Here is a 15,290-nt window from a genome sequence, read left to right on the forward strand (position 1 = left end):
CCCTTTCCCCACAGCATGGCTGGCTCAGGAATTCTGGGAGTTGAAGTCCACGAGTCGTAAAGCGGCCTAGGCCACGGGTAAGCAACCTTGGTTCTTTTATGACTCGTGGACTTCAACTCCCAGAATTCCTGAGCCAGCATGGCTCAGCTTGGAAATATCTCCCTTTCCCCTCAGCATGGCTGGCTCAGGAATTCTGGGAGTTGAAGTCCACGAGTCACAAAAGAGCCAAGGTTGCCTACCCCAGGGTTTCCCAGCCCCCAGTCTCTGGGCTGGCACAGGCCACAGAATGCCAGAAACTGGGCCGCACAAACAAGCCAAGCCCTATCTGGAAGCACGCAAAACCATACCCCTTTGGGCCACAGAATAACCTCTCCACGGCACCAGTCCATGGTGCCTGTTAGAGATTAAACTTGTTTGGGTGACAATATTATATAATGGAGTAAAAGCACCTTTAAGGAGTTAAACGGTCTAAGGGTGTGGCTGTAATTATTCCACATAAAAGAGAGTTAGATGTTACACGTAGTTGCTCTTGTATATGTGTTTGATGTTAGTGTTTGGATATCTCTTGTTCTCTTGTTTGCTAACTTGATATTTATTCTCTCAAGAATCAACTGCTTGCTACAGTGTATATTGTTTTTGATATTGGTAAGCAGCTTTTGTATTTTGATACTATGTTTTTTATGGACTGACTTTTATGTGCATGATACTGGATTGATACTTGGACTATTTCTTACTGTGTTTCTTTTTGTTGTCTGAGTAAAAATAAGTTATAAAACTCGTGTTAGTGCATTACTGTTTGCCTAAAAGTCCCAGTACAACTTCCACTGTGTATTAATAATACTCTGTTAAACAAACCATTTTTTTCAACAACATATTCTAACAATGGTTATGGGCCCAGATCCAGTGTGGTGCTGAGGACAGGCACAGTATTGTATTTATATTTCCTAACTGAGTTTTCAAATTCAGACAATGGCACAAGGACTATTCAATCCATTCTGCATTACCCGGCTTAATGGGTCAAACTACGTATCCTGGTCTACACAATGTAGTTTGCTATTACAAAATCAAGGTCTTTGGAAAATAGTCCATAATCCTCCTGATGTAACTGCCTGGGATCCAACTAATGAAGAAGATAATAAGAAGATTGTAGACTTCAATAAAGACAATGATAAGGCTTTATCTATCATTGGGCTAACATTAGGAGACCAACAGCTAGTCCATGTGCGTGGAGAAGAATCTGCTGCTAAATGTTGGGCTAAGTTGAAAAAGATTTTTGTTCGGGACAGTGTTGGTGCTCATATAAATCTTACCAGAAAGCTATTTAGAGCTAGACTGGAAAAGAATGGCGATATGTTAGCTCACCTTAACTTTATAAAAGCAACTTTGTTGGAACTGCAAGAAAAAGAACTTATTTTCTCAGAGCTTCACCAGGTTTACATCATTTTATCATCATTGGATGAGAGCTACGATGCCTTTGTATCGTCCTTGGAGGTTTTGTCCAAAGAAGACCTAACTGTTTCTTCAATAACTGGAAGGTTGTTGGAAGAATCAAGATGTCGTATGGAGAGAAAACAGTTGAGAGAGCCATTGCAACAAGAAATAAAGAAGACTGAATCTGCTTATATTTTAAGGAAATGCTTTAATTGTGGGTTAAAGGGACATATTGCTAAGTTTTGTCAGAATAGTAATTGTCAGAGAAAGGAAAGCCATAGAAAGAATAAAAAGCTGATTAATGTAGCTGTAGCTAATAGAACTACTAATAACCACAATTGGTGGGTGGTAGATAGTGGAGCTACACACTGTATTTCAAAAATAAAAAGGGATTTTGAGAATATAAGGTCTAGTAAAAAATATATTTCTATGGCTAATGGCTGGAGAGTCAAGGTCTCTGGAGAGGGTAAGGTTTACTGTTCATTTTTAAAACAAAATTTGGAAATGCTATATGTTCCCAGATGTGATTATAATCTATTATCAGTTAAGGCATTATTGGAAGCAGGTTTTAAAGTTACTTTCCAAGGGGAGGAATGTCTTATTCAAAAGAATGAAGTGAACTTAATAGCTAATATGAAAGACGGTTTGTTTGTAATTAGTAATGATCCTATAATAATGGCTACTACTTGTACAAATCAAAAACCACATGATGAATGTATTCATTTATTACATAGAAGATTGGGTCATGTGAATTTTAATACACTAAAAAGAACTGTAGCTTTGTCTAATGGGTTTAAGTTAAAGGCTTGTAAGAAATATCTACAGTGTAACGTATGTGGTAGAGAAAAGAGCAGGGCAGCACCAGCTAATAGGTTAGATGGATTTAAAACCACAACTCCATTAGAATTGGTATTTATGGATTTGATAGGTCCTATGAAACCCAGTTTAGGGGGTGCTTGCTACATATTAAATATTCTAGACCATTATAGCAGATATGGGTTCTGTTATCTCCTTACGTCAAAAACTGAAACTATACAAACAATATCTAATTGGCTCAAGTTTGTACAAAGGAAAACTCAGTTAAATGTAAAAACCATAATAACAGACAATGGAACTGAGTTTGTTAATAAACAGTTCAATGAGCTGTTAGTTTCAGAGGGAATAGAGCATAGACGTACAGCTCCTTATAGACCTCAGCATAATGCATTTGTTGAACGGAGGGGCCAAACATTGCAAGCTATGATTAGATCTATGATTGAAGATTCTGGTTTACCTGATAGCTTATGGGGAGAAGCAGCAAAATGTGCTAATCATATTTTAAACAATGTGGTTAGTTCAGCTACAGGTAAAATTCCTTATACCTTATGGTATAAGAGAAAACCAAATCTTAGTTATATTCACACATTTGGGACACCTGCTTGGGTACATATTCCAAGTTCAATAAGAAATAAAGGAGAACATAGAGCTAAACAATTATTTTTTGTTGGCTATGAGTTAAACCATAAGTCTTATCGGTTCTGGGAGAAAGGTACTAAAAACATTTATTGTAGTTCTAGCGCTGTTTTTCAAGAACAGTCAGGCTGGGAAAGGGTAGAAGATATTGTATATATTCCACAACAAGATTTAACTAACTCCTCAAATGAAAGTGATAAAGAAGAGGAGGAACCTGCTAGAGAGATCAAACAAGAACCACTGATAGTGGAGACAGGAGAGGAAGAAGATAATAATGTAAATGTACCTATAAGTCCAATAATTCTCAGAAGGTCTAACAGGGAAAGACGACAGCCTGATCGTTTCGAGGCAGGTTTAATTTGTCAAATAGACATTGAACCTTCTAATGTTGAAGAAATAAAAATGTATCCTGAGAATGAAAGAAAGAATTGGAAAGTAGCTATGGATAAAGAAATAAAGTCTTTGCAAGATCTTAATGTTTATCAAGAGGTTAAAATACCTAAAACAGAAAAGTTAATTGGATGTAAATGGGTTTTTAAACTGAAAGAAAGTGTTACAGGAGAGGTAATACATAAAGCAAGATTAGTTGCTCAAGGATTTGCACAGAATAATAGTGATTATGATGAAGTATTTTCCCCAACGTTAAGAGCTTCCACTCTTAGGGCTGCTTTAGTTTGGGCAGCAAATAAGAATTATAGTATAAAACATGTAGATATTGAAACTGCTTATTTGCATGCAACATTAAACCATGATATATATATGAAAGTTCCATCAGGAATAGAAAGTAAGGTAGGGTACTGTTGGAAACTGAATAAGAGTTTGTATGGTTTAAAACAGTCAGGTTATGAGTGGAATAGATGTTTAGTAAAAGAGTTAAATAGTTTGGGATTTAAAGCTAGTATTGCAGATCCTTGTTTATTTATAAAACAGCAAAATAGTGAATTATCATTGTTATTATTATTCACTGATGATATTGCTATTATAGCAAAAGATGAAACAGAAACTGAAAGAATAATTTCAGGGTTAAAAAGAAAATTTAGAGTAAAAGATCTAGGAGCTATTAGTCATTATCTAGGGCTGGATATTGTCAGGACTAGTAAAGGATTTAAACTGTCTCAAGCTAAGAAAATTAATGGTTTGCTGAAACGTTATAATATGGAAAACTGTAAACCAGTAAAAACACCTATGGTTCAAGGTTTTGAGAGTTCAGCAGATAACAGCAATGTCTTTGATAAAAAGATATATCAATCATTAATAGGCAGCTTGATGTATTTATGTAATTGGTCAAGACCTGACATAGCATTTACAGTTAATCATTTAGCTAGATATTGTGAGAATCCTACAACCAGATGTTGGCAAGGTGCGAAAAGAGTTTTAAGATATTTGAAACACACCATACATTATTCTCTATATCTAGAGCCAACAAAGGAATTGGAACTAAAAGCATTTGCAGATGCTAGTTTTGCATCTGATACTGTAACCAGGAAATCCACTTCAGGATTGGTTGTATTATTGGGAAACGCTTTAGTAGGATGGAGGTCTAACAGACAGAAGCATATAAGCTTATCAACAACTGAATCCGAATTTTCTTGTTTATCTTTATTATGTACTGAGCTATTGGTATGGAAACAATTATTATTTGATATGGGTTTAAATTGTAATGAACCAATAAAAGTGTATGAAGACAATCAAGCAGCTATAAAATTAGCAACTAATGCTGCAGTGAAAACTAGATCAAAACATACGGATCTACGGTATCTAAATGTCAGACAATGTGTTAAAGATAATTTGATTAAACTGGAATATTGTGCAACTGAAGATAATATTGCTGACCAGTTTACTAAAGCTCAGGGTGCTATAAAGCATAAATCTGTTTGTGATATGTGTAATTTGAGATTGTAAAAATATATGTATAATATGCCACCCAAAAGGGGAGATTGTTAGAGATTAAACTTGTTTGGGTGACAATATTATATAATGGAGTAAAAGCACCTTTAAGGAGTTAAACGGTCTAAGGGTGTGGCTGTAATTATTCCACATAAAAGAGAGTTAGATGTTACACGTAGTTGCTCTTGTATATGTGTTTGATGTTAGTGTTTGGATACCTCTTGTTCTCTTGTTTGCTAACTTGATATTTATTCTCTCAAGAATCAACTGCTTGCTACAGTGTATATTGTTTTTGATATTGGTAAGCAGCTTTTGTATTTTGATACTATGTTTTTTATGGACTGACTTTTATGTGCATGATACTGGATTGATACTTGGACTATTTCTTACTGTGTTTCTTTTTGTTGTCTGAGTAAAAATAAGTTATAAAACTCGTGTTAGTGCATTACTGTTTGCCTAAAAGTCCCAGTACAACTTCCACTGTGTATTAATAATACTCTGTTAAACAAACCATTTTTTTCAACAACATATTCTAACAGTGCCTCTTCTTTTCCTTATGCAGTGCCTTAATTTTGGGGGATTCCCTCTAATCCTCCTTATATTATGACCACAATTCAGTCTGGAATCTCAGGCTCTGAGAGAATTGTTCATTGTGAGGTATCCTATGACCGCTTTGCTCAAGGCCTGCAGTCCTGCATTCATTTTTGTGGTTGTTAAGCTACTTCACAAGTAGACACAATTCCAGATAAGGGTTGTCTAAGTGGGCAGGAGAGGCCCTGGCACAGTCCACATTCGACTCGAAGGGGTCCTGGAGAAGCTCAGAGATGCTTTGGGACACGTTGCTTAGCAACACTATGGAACAGTCCCTTTCAAGATGAGTAGCCTGTGATTCTCTACTTTTCTCAAAAGGAAATATTATTCTTCATTTCTGTTTTTCCCCCCACAGAAATAAAATATCCTTTCCAAAGATTTATCTACAAGCTAACCGTCAACAGAAATACAGGATGGAGCCTGGGAAACGCTTGGATCCCCCGTCTGACACAAGCAGCACTCCGGAAAACCACAACAGAAACAATGAATGCTCAGAGTGTGGGAAATCCTTTGCTCGCAGGTCCCTCCTTTTGACCCACAGGAAGGTGCATGTGGGAAGCGGATCCAGTCAAGGATTGGAGGGAGAGAAAACCTTCTCTGGAACAGACACGAAAGAACTCAGAAGCCACCCCAGCCAAAGTCCCTATCAATGTATAGAATGTGACATATGCTTTGCTCAAAAGTCACAACTTCTTAGACATCAGACAATCCACACTGCAGAGAAACCTTATCAGTGTCTTGAATGTGGTAATTTTTTCTGTAGAAAAGGCACCCTCAAAATTCACGAGAGAATTCACACAGGAGAGAAACCTTACAAGTGTTGGCAATGTGGGAAGAGCTTTTCTCAGAATGCAAATCTTTGGGTCCATGAGAAGATTCATGCAGGAGTAAACTCTTACAAATGCTTTGAGTGTGGAAAATCTTTCACCCATAGTTCAGGTCTTCGGAGACATGAGAAAACACACAGAGGGGAGAAAAACGAAAAGTGTCTCGAATGTGGGAAATATTTTTCCACAAAATCAAATCTGGTGCAACATCAGAGACTTCACACTGGAGAAAAACCCTATGAATGCCCAGAATGTGAGAGACGATTTATGTTTTCTTGTGAACTTCAGACACACCAGAAATGGCACAAAGGAGAGCTACCCTATAAATGTATGGAATGTGGGAAAAGTTTTATTTCACCAGCCCATCTTCAGATTCATCAGAGAATCCACACAGGGGAGAAGCCATTCAAATGTGTGGTGTGTGGAAAATGCTTTTCCCAAAAACAACACCTTGGAAGCCATCAGAGGTTCCACACAGGGGAGAAGCCGTACAGATGCATTGAATGTGGAAAATGTTTTGGACACAAGGGAGGCCTTTGGGCACATCATAAAACCCACACGGGGGAGAAGCCACATCAATGCAACGAATGTGGAAGATTTTATAGCACCGCATCGGCCCTTAAAAGCCATGTGAAAATTCACACAGAGGAAAAAAACTTCAAATGTTTAGACTGTGGGAAAGCATTTGCTTATTCATCTTCTCTTATAAGTCACAGCCGAATCCATACAGGAGAGAAACCGTACAAATGCTCAGTGTGTGATAAATGTTTTTCAAGGAATGATACTCTTGTGATGCATCATCGAATCCACACTGGAGAAAAACCATATAAATGTCTGGAGTGTGGGAAATGTTTTCCCCATTCTTCAACACTTCGCATGCACACTAGACGTCACACAGGAGAGCAGCCTTATAAGTGTGCAGAGTGCGAGAAAAAATTTCATTGTAAATCAAAGCTAAAAATGCACCAGAAAGTCCATACCAGAGATAAATCTCCTCAGTTGTGAACAATTTTTTTCAACAGTCACATCTTAACGTTTACCAGGAACATCACACAGACCCAGAAGGGAAAACCTACAAATATTTGATGTGGGAAAAATATTTTTTCTAGTGAAGCAACCTCAAATACTAGGAAGAGAGTACACAATGAGGCCAAAGGGCGTAAGTGTTGGGAGTGCGAGGATGGTTTACTCACAGATCCACATTAGTAACTTACCAGAGGGATTACACAAAAGAGTTATAAATGTGTGGGGAGTATGTTTAATGTTTTGCAGAGTACAGGTAGTCCTAAAGATTTGGCCACAGCTTGGAATTGCCTACAGTCCTAACTCAAGGCACTCAGGCATTTTTGTTAATTCTTACTCTCTGTTTGTTGATCAGTGAGGAGAACTGAAGATTCAGCTGAGGAGAAAAGTGGGGTTGGTGGGGGGAGGGTGGAATTAGGATGCATCCGGTTGCTTATTTAATGAGAAAGTGTTGATGTTGAATATATGTTGGCTGACGATAAAGATTGAATGTTTCTTTTTCCTATTGTCTTTTTTTTGGAGGGTTTTCTTTTTATCACATCCTCTTTTTCATATATTCACAAACAGATATTTGTTTCAAGTTTCTTTGATCTGTGAATATAATCCTTATTAAAATTGTTCAAAATAAACAAGCGGGATCTTTTCAGGAAAGTCCATAGCAGAGATAAATCTCCTCAATTGTGAACATTTTTTTTCAACAGTCACATCTTAACGTTTACCAGGAACATGACACAGTCCCAGCAGGGAAAACCTACATATTATTGATGTGGGAAAAATATTTTTTCTAGTGAAGCAACCTCAAATACTAGGAGACAGTACACAATGAGGCAAAAGGGCGTAAGTGTTGGGAATGTGAGGATGTTTTCCTCAGAAAGTCGCATTAGTAACTTGCCAGAGGGATTACACAGAAGAGTTATAAATGTGTGGGGAGTATGTATAATGTTTTGCAGAGTACAGGGAGTCCTAAAGATTGGAATGGATTTCCAGTCACAAATTGCTTACAGTCCTAACTCAAGGCACCCAGGCATTTTTCTTAATTCTCTTGATCGGTGAGGAGAACTGAAGATTCAGCTGAGGAGAAAAGAGGGGTGGGTGGGGGGAGGGTGGAATTAGGATGTATCTAGTTGCTTATTTAATGATATGTAGTATGAAAGGAGACTCTCACGAATCTTGAGCATCTGTGTTCTTTATTGTTTGACATTCACTCATATATGTATGTCTTAAACAATAGCTTTAGCAGTTAAGCATTAACAGTTTACATGCCATCCCGAAATTGGTTGTTTTTCCTTATCTATTGCTTATCCCTTTCAATTGTCACAAGGATTAATATATGATCCAGTTTCCTGCATTCCATAAGCTTATCTTTCTAATTTAAGATCTTGTTTCTTGCATGTTATCTCAAGCCCACTCTGTACACATCCTTTGCAGTCCCTGTCTGAGGTTTGCCATCCAAAACAGAGACATGCAGAACGTGTACTTCAAGATGGACTCAGGAAAGATGCTACAACGATAAAAGTGTTGATGTTGAATATATGTTGGCTGACGATAAAGATTGAACGTTTCTTTTTCCTATTGCCTTTTTTGGGAGGGTTTTCTTTTTATCACATCCTCTTTTTTATATATTCACACACAGATATTTGCTTCAAGTTTCTTTGATCTGTGAATATAATCCTTATTAAAATTGTTCAAAATAAACAAGTGGGATCTTTTCAGGAAGTTCAAAAAAGTCACCTTGGAAGAGCAAGTAAAAGACAATGCTAATTTGGAGTAAAAACTTTGGTTATGGTATTGATTTAGACAACTGGCAAGAATTATGGGAAAGGAATAGGAAGCTCCCATTAGCTACTGCGTACAAAGAAAACGTATGTAGGATGTCCTATAGGTGGCACCTCCCCGCCCCTACGTGAGATTAGCTAAAATGGATAAAAAGACCTCACCGAAATGTTGGAAATGCAAATAATCGCTAGGGACCTACTTCCGTATGTGGTGGGAATGCTCAAAAGCACAAAATTTTTGGCATTTGATAAAACAGTAGTTAGAAGAGATACTAATGCAGAGCATCGAGTTAAAGCCAGAACTCTTTCTACCAAAGACAAATATAATAAATAAAGGATCCCTATACCTATTACTAATTTAACCTAATTTAATTTATTTTTTAACTTTGTATACCATGTTTTAACTGCCCTGTACACCGCCCCGAGTCCTTTGGGAGAGGGGCGGTATATAAATCCAATAAAATAAATAAATAAATACTAGGGACGCGGTGGCTCAGTGGGTTAGGACGCTGAGCTTGTCGATCAGAAGATCGGCAGTTTGGCGGGTCAAATCCCGAGTGCCACGTAGCAGAGTGAGCGCCTGTTACTGGTCCCAGCTTCTGCCAACCTAGCAGTTTGAAAGCACGTAAAAATGCAAGTAGAAAAATAGGGACCACTACGGTGGGAAGGTAACAGAGTTCCGTGCGCCTTTGGTGTCTGGTCATGCCGGCCACATGACCACGGAGACATCCTTCGGCTTTGAAACGGAGATGAGCACCGGCCCCTAGAGTTGGAAACGACTAGCACGCATGTGCGGGGGAACCTTTACCTATACCTATTACTACACATGCTAACAGCAGCAAGATTAGTCTTTGGACAGAGATAGAAAGATAATGAGACACCCTCAGAAGAAGAAGAGGTAATAAGATTTCATCCTGTGCTGAAACGGATAGGTTGACATTAGAACTCAAGGATAACAGTGAAACAGATTATTATGAAATCTGGAACAAATTGTATAATTGGTTGAAAAAAATATTGGAAAAACTTTCTGATTCAGCAAAACACATTGATCAAGAAAGATACTGGTCAAAGGAAAAATATTAAAAGTGAAAATTAAGAATATAGATGATGGGATCTACCAGAGAAAATATTTTTAAAAAGAAACATTTGTTTGAATATGTGGAGTATGGATTATAGAAACCAATCGTTAATTATTCCTCTTTACAAATGCAAACCTAGCAAACACACTGTTAAGCAACTATTATGTGATTTATGTTTTAAAAAAACGATAAAACACGGGGGGGGGCCCCCGGAAGAGTCAAAATGGGAGTCCGATTGTGCCACACTCTGTAGTCAAAAGCCCTGCTGCTTTTTAGCTGTGTATGTGATGCCCTTCAAAACAGCCGCCATCTTGGTTCTTTTGACTGCATCTTCTCTAGCTGGAGACTTCGGACTTCCAGGGTTGAATTCCAAGGTGTAGATTTTGGATGAACTTTAGGGAAAATGTCCTGGAGATTTGGATGGACCCCTGCTGTTAAGAGTGGGCCATTGGTGGCTCCCTACAGGTGCCTAACTCACTCGGGGATTCAATGAACCACATCTTGCTTAGGACCAGGGCTTTTTTTCCTCATAGAACGCTCAGAACGGAGTTCCGGCACCTTTTTTGGATGGAACCTTGTAGGGTAGGCAAGGCGGGTTTGTATGACACGTGTGAGTTCCGGCACCTTTTTCTTTTTACAAAAAAAGCACTGCTTAGGACATACATTCTGATGGGTTTTATTATTGTTTTTAATGTATTGTAATTTATTGTTGTATGGCATAGGGCATTATGTTTAATCTTTTCTTAATTTTTGCATCTTTGTATTTTAGTATTTATTGCCCTGTTCACCGCCCTGAGTCCTTAGGGAGAAGGGCGGTATACAAATTAAATTATTATTATTATTATTATTATTATTATTATTATTATTATTATTATTATTATTATTATTATTATTATTATTATTATTAATTATTCAGTGCATTCGGAAAATATTCAGACACACACACACACCCCGCCTTCACTTTTGTCAATTTTGTTATGCAGCAGCCTGATTCTACAGTTGTTGAAATTCTTTTTTCCCCATTAATCTACACTCAGTGCCCCATAATGACAGAGAGAGATGGAAGTTCAGTCCAGGCAGCCTTGACCCAGATCGAGACGCAGCTTTATTCTCATTTATCTATTCTCCAATTTAGAAACCATCCACGTCACAGAGCGACCGATTTGCCTTGCGGGGAATAGATCGATCCACCTTTTCTGGAAAAGGATCCCGGGGGACGCCTAAAACAGGCACGGCTCCTTTGGCAGCTGCCCGGCTTCACACAAGCCCTGGAGCAGGAAGAGCAGCCCCGCTTCCAGCCCTCCGGGAGGGACGCTCTTCCCATGGGCAGAGGAAACCTCCGCAAGGGATCCCGTCGGAGGATCGGGGGAGGTTTCGGAGCACGTGATCCCGGCTGGGAGGGGGGAAGAGAAGGGGCGTTGAAGGGGCGTGGCTTCCAGGTGGAGGCGGGGCCCGAGAGGAGGTCAGAAGCCCCGCCCCCGCCTCGATCCTCCCACTCGCTAGATCTCCGCTTCTTTCCGCGTGTCTCGCTCCGCCCTGCCAGTATCAGCGCTGGATCCCTCGGGAGAGGCTTCTGGATCCCGATTCCGGACAGATCTGGCTGCTCTCCTCACTCCGGCCTTCGGGGCGCCCCTCCCGCCAGGAGAGCTTTTCCCCGCAAGCAGAAAGGTAGCTGCGGATCCGCCTCTTCGTCCTGCAGGGATTTTCTTGGGGAGATTCGGCTCTGGCGTCGCCTGCAGGGAGCGGATCCCTCCCTCCCCTCCAGGGGGGCAAAGGGGGATCCCTCCCCGGGCTGAATCTGCGCCCTCTTTGCCCGCTCGAGGCTCCGGGTGGATCCAGGAAGGAGCTTTTGGGAAACTGCTCCAGAGGACTTCTCTGTGGTCCGTCACAGCACGAGGTCTCTTGAGTATGCATATCCCGCACGTGCGGCTGAACAAATGGAGTGAGCGGAGCTTTAAGAGATTTGTTGAGATTTGTAATGCGATCTCAACACAGACTGACCTCCTTGCAACGGGGAGGGGAGGGTTTCGCGGGCGGAAGAAACCCAGTTTAAATTACTTAAATTGAGCTCATGCTGTCCTAACTCACAAAAGGGATCCTCTTTCTTTGTGCTCTGTCTAAAAGGCGAAAAATAAAATGCTTTGTTTTCAGCCTAATCAATACTTTGCTTCTGTTTTTAAAAGATGGGTAGAATTTCTAAACTTTACATTTTTCTTGTTTTGCCCAGAAGAGGCTGTGATGTGGCAGCCCCTTTTTGGTGGATGTTGAGGCTGGTCTTGTGAGCAGGTAAAAAAAAACAAGCTGATGAGCAAAAGGCTGCCTTTCCTAATTGTACATATTTTTGAAACACTTGTCTGGAAAGAGCAGCCCTTTTCACACATGCTCTGCCCCATCTGATCTCCTTGGTCTTCCTTTAAGTTTTACTACCCACAACTCTGCCTTTGTCCCTGTTGGACTTGATCTTGCTGGTTTCTTCCATTTTAGCTCATCGAGATCTTCTTGAATTACGATTCTGTCTCCATTATTTTGCATCCTCAACAAATAATTCCATATTCTCCTCCCGCTTTCAGGTCATTTACAGATTATGTTCCGCATCTGAGACTTTTTCATTTCTCTTTGCAGGAAACCAGTGAGGATGTGGCCGTGAGCTCCACAGAGGAGTAGGGGGGCGTTCTTGGATCTGGACCCACCAACCTTTGGCCGGGAATCCATTCTAGAGAATTAGGAAATCGTGGCCCATTTGGAGAAGCAGCTTCCTGCACAAAGAGCCATTTGATTAAGAGAAATCAAACTGGTAAGCAGTGAGGGTCATCCCTGGCCTTGAGTCAGAGGGAGAACAAGTGACCTAGAGACCTCTTAGCTGCAACTAAAATGGTGAGTAAAGTAATGTGGGTTAACTCTTGGTTTGTAGAATAATCATATATTTTTTAAATGTTTATTTGAGAAAACAGCAACGTAGAAAAATTGGGTTTTGCTCCCAAGGTGCTGTATAAAGGCATAACGTAATTCTGTTAAGGACTACGTGTTGAGTGTTGTTGGTCAGCGAGTTCTGAATTCATCTAGTGACACTGTCTATGCAACATTTTTTTACCTTATGAAGAAGTGGTTTGTGGCCTACTTTGTCACATGCCTTACTGAAGTCAAGGTATATTAGGGCTACAGAATTATGCTGTTCAGTATTTTAGTCACTTTGTCAAAGAATGCAGTAAATTTTGTCTGGCATTGTTGTGATTCCATGCCAGCCTATGATCCAGGCAGCTGAGTCCAGGCAATCTGAGGAGGAGGAGAGGGGGGGAACTGGGGAGCCATCGGAGTCAGAGGAAGGCTCTGATGAGCTCCAAGATTTATATTCCAGTGAGGAGCCTGGCCCTTCCACTCATGCTCAGGATGAGAAGCAGCTGTATGGGGAGGCTGGGTCAGACTCGGAGGATGCACAACTGGAGGACATGAGACGCCTGCAAATGAAGACAGACCAGGAGAGTAGGCCAGAGGGAGGCAATGGGGCGACTCCGGGGGAGGGGGAGAATGCATTGAGAAGCCACGCTTTGAGGACTGAATTAGAAAAAGGGCATGTGTGGGCGGTGCTGGTTGCTGAAGGCAACCATTGCAAAGTACTTCATGGGATCATGTTCTGTTGGTATTGCCAGTGAATAATTTTTCTATTTTGCATTGTGTTTCGTGTGGACAATTTTCTCCATTTGGATTGTGTTTTGTTGCCTTTTTTATGGACCATTTGGCAGGTTTGTTACCAATATTAAAAGGGCTTTTGTTTTCTTCTGAGTGTCCAGCCTACTTGTCAAAAGGGGTTTTGTCCTTGTGCATTTAGCAAGGACGTACATAGGCTGGGACAGAACAGGCGTGATCTGCTTTTGACAAACCCATGTTGGCTTCTGGTAAGAGCTTTGCCGGTTTCTAAATGTTCACAGATTCCTTGCTTGATCATTTTTCCCAGGATCTTCCCAAGTATTTTTTTTATTGAAAAGTTTTACAGTACATTTTATCTTTAACAAAACAAAACCCCTCCCAACCCCCTCCCCTCCCACCCCCTTCCCACTCCCCAACCCTCCCCACCCCCTCCCTCCCTTCCCCCTCCCCCCTCCCCGACTTCCCAGAGCTAAGTACAGGGTATAAGAATACAAACAATCATAATCTACCTTATGCAAACAATCATAAACTATTAAAACTATCACACTTTAACTCATATAGATTAACTCCAAACAGTATAAATATCACATCAATAATTATGCAAATGCTGGATAATACTTTTTAGTCCCATATTTACTCCGTAGTATCTCTCTGTTGCAAATAGTCTTTCAGGTGCACTAAAGTCTTTGCCATATCCTCGAAATTGAAAACTTTACAGTCCATTCTTCTATAATCGATAGTTCTTCCTTTTTACTAAAAGTCTTACTGCCATAGTTAAATTCAACATCCACTTGATATCCACAACAATAGTGTCAATAAAAATACCCAATAAAAACAATTACAGACAAAACAAATTTACATCAATCATTAAAAACCAATTTTCTATTCTTCTTTCCAGCTGGGCTTTAAATTTCCATATTAAAACCATGTTTATGCAATCTTTCCTTCTCTTAATATATTATACAGCTTCAAGTACCATACATCACTTTCCAAACTTAATTTTTTTTATATATAATCACATCATTTTTACAGGATCTTCCCAAGTATTGCTGTCAGGCTGATGAGTCTATAATGTTCTGTATCCATTTCCCCCATTTTTGTAGTATGTTATAAAATCTATTAAATGGGTGGCAAAGAAGTGAGGGTCAAGCCACCATGATGTAAAAATCAGAAAAAGAAGGCATAAGAAATGTGTTGCTTACCCCAGGGCAGGGGTAGGCAACCTTGGCTCTTTCATGACTCGTGGACTTCAACTCCCAGAATTCCTGAGCCAGCCATGCTGAGGGGAAAGGGAGAGTTTCGAAGCTGAGCCATGCTGGCTCAGGAATTCTGGGAGTTGAAGTCCACGAATCATAAAAGAACCAAGGTTGCCTACCCCTACCCCAGGGTTTCCCAGCCCCCAGTCTCTGGGCTGGCACAGGCCACAGATTGCCAGAAACTGGGCTGCACAAACAAGCCAAGCCCTGTCTGCCGGATGCAGGAAGCATGCAAAACCATACCCCTTTGGGCCACGGAATAACCTCTCCACGGCACCGGTCCATGGTGCCTCTTCTTTTCCTTATGTAGTGCCTTAATTTAGC

The 15,290-nt window shown here is 40.2% G+C and overlaps 1 protein-coding gene across 5 annotated transcripts in view; it reads left to right on the forward strand.

The window, feature by feature from the left end:
- LOC308661208 (uncharacterized protein) overlaps positions 1-15,290 on the forward strand; it is a 259,267-nt gene that overhangs the window by 63,821 nt on the left and 180,156 nt on the right. Inside the window, exon 1 of one of the 5 annotated variants that reach the window (XM_081316086.1) lies at positions 11,693-11,733. The exons of 3 other annotated variants lie outside the window; for them this stretch is intronic. The gene's annotated coding sequence lies outside the window, so the exon portion shown is untranslated. Of the gene's footprint in view, positions 1-11,692; positions 11,734-15,290 lie in introns of those variants that run through there. One more of the 5 variants, XM_081316082.1, reaches the window with a different exon arrangement.

This window comes from Vipera berus, assembly GCF_964194415.1.
Source record: "Vipera berus genome assembly, chromosome: 2".
Taxonomy (NCBI): domain Eukaryota; kingdom Metazoa; phylum Chordata; class Lepidosauria; order Squamata; family Viperidae; genus Vipera; species Vipera berus.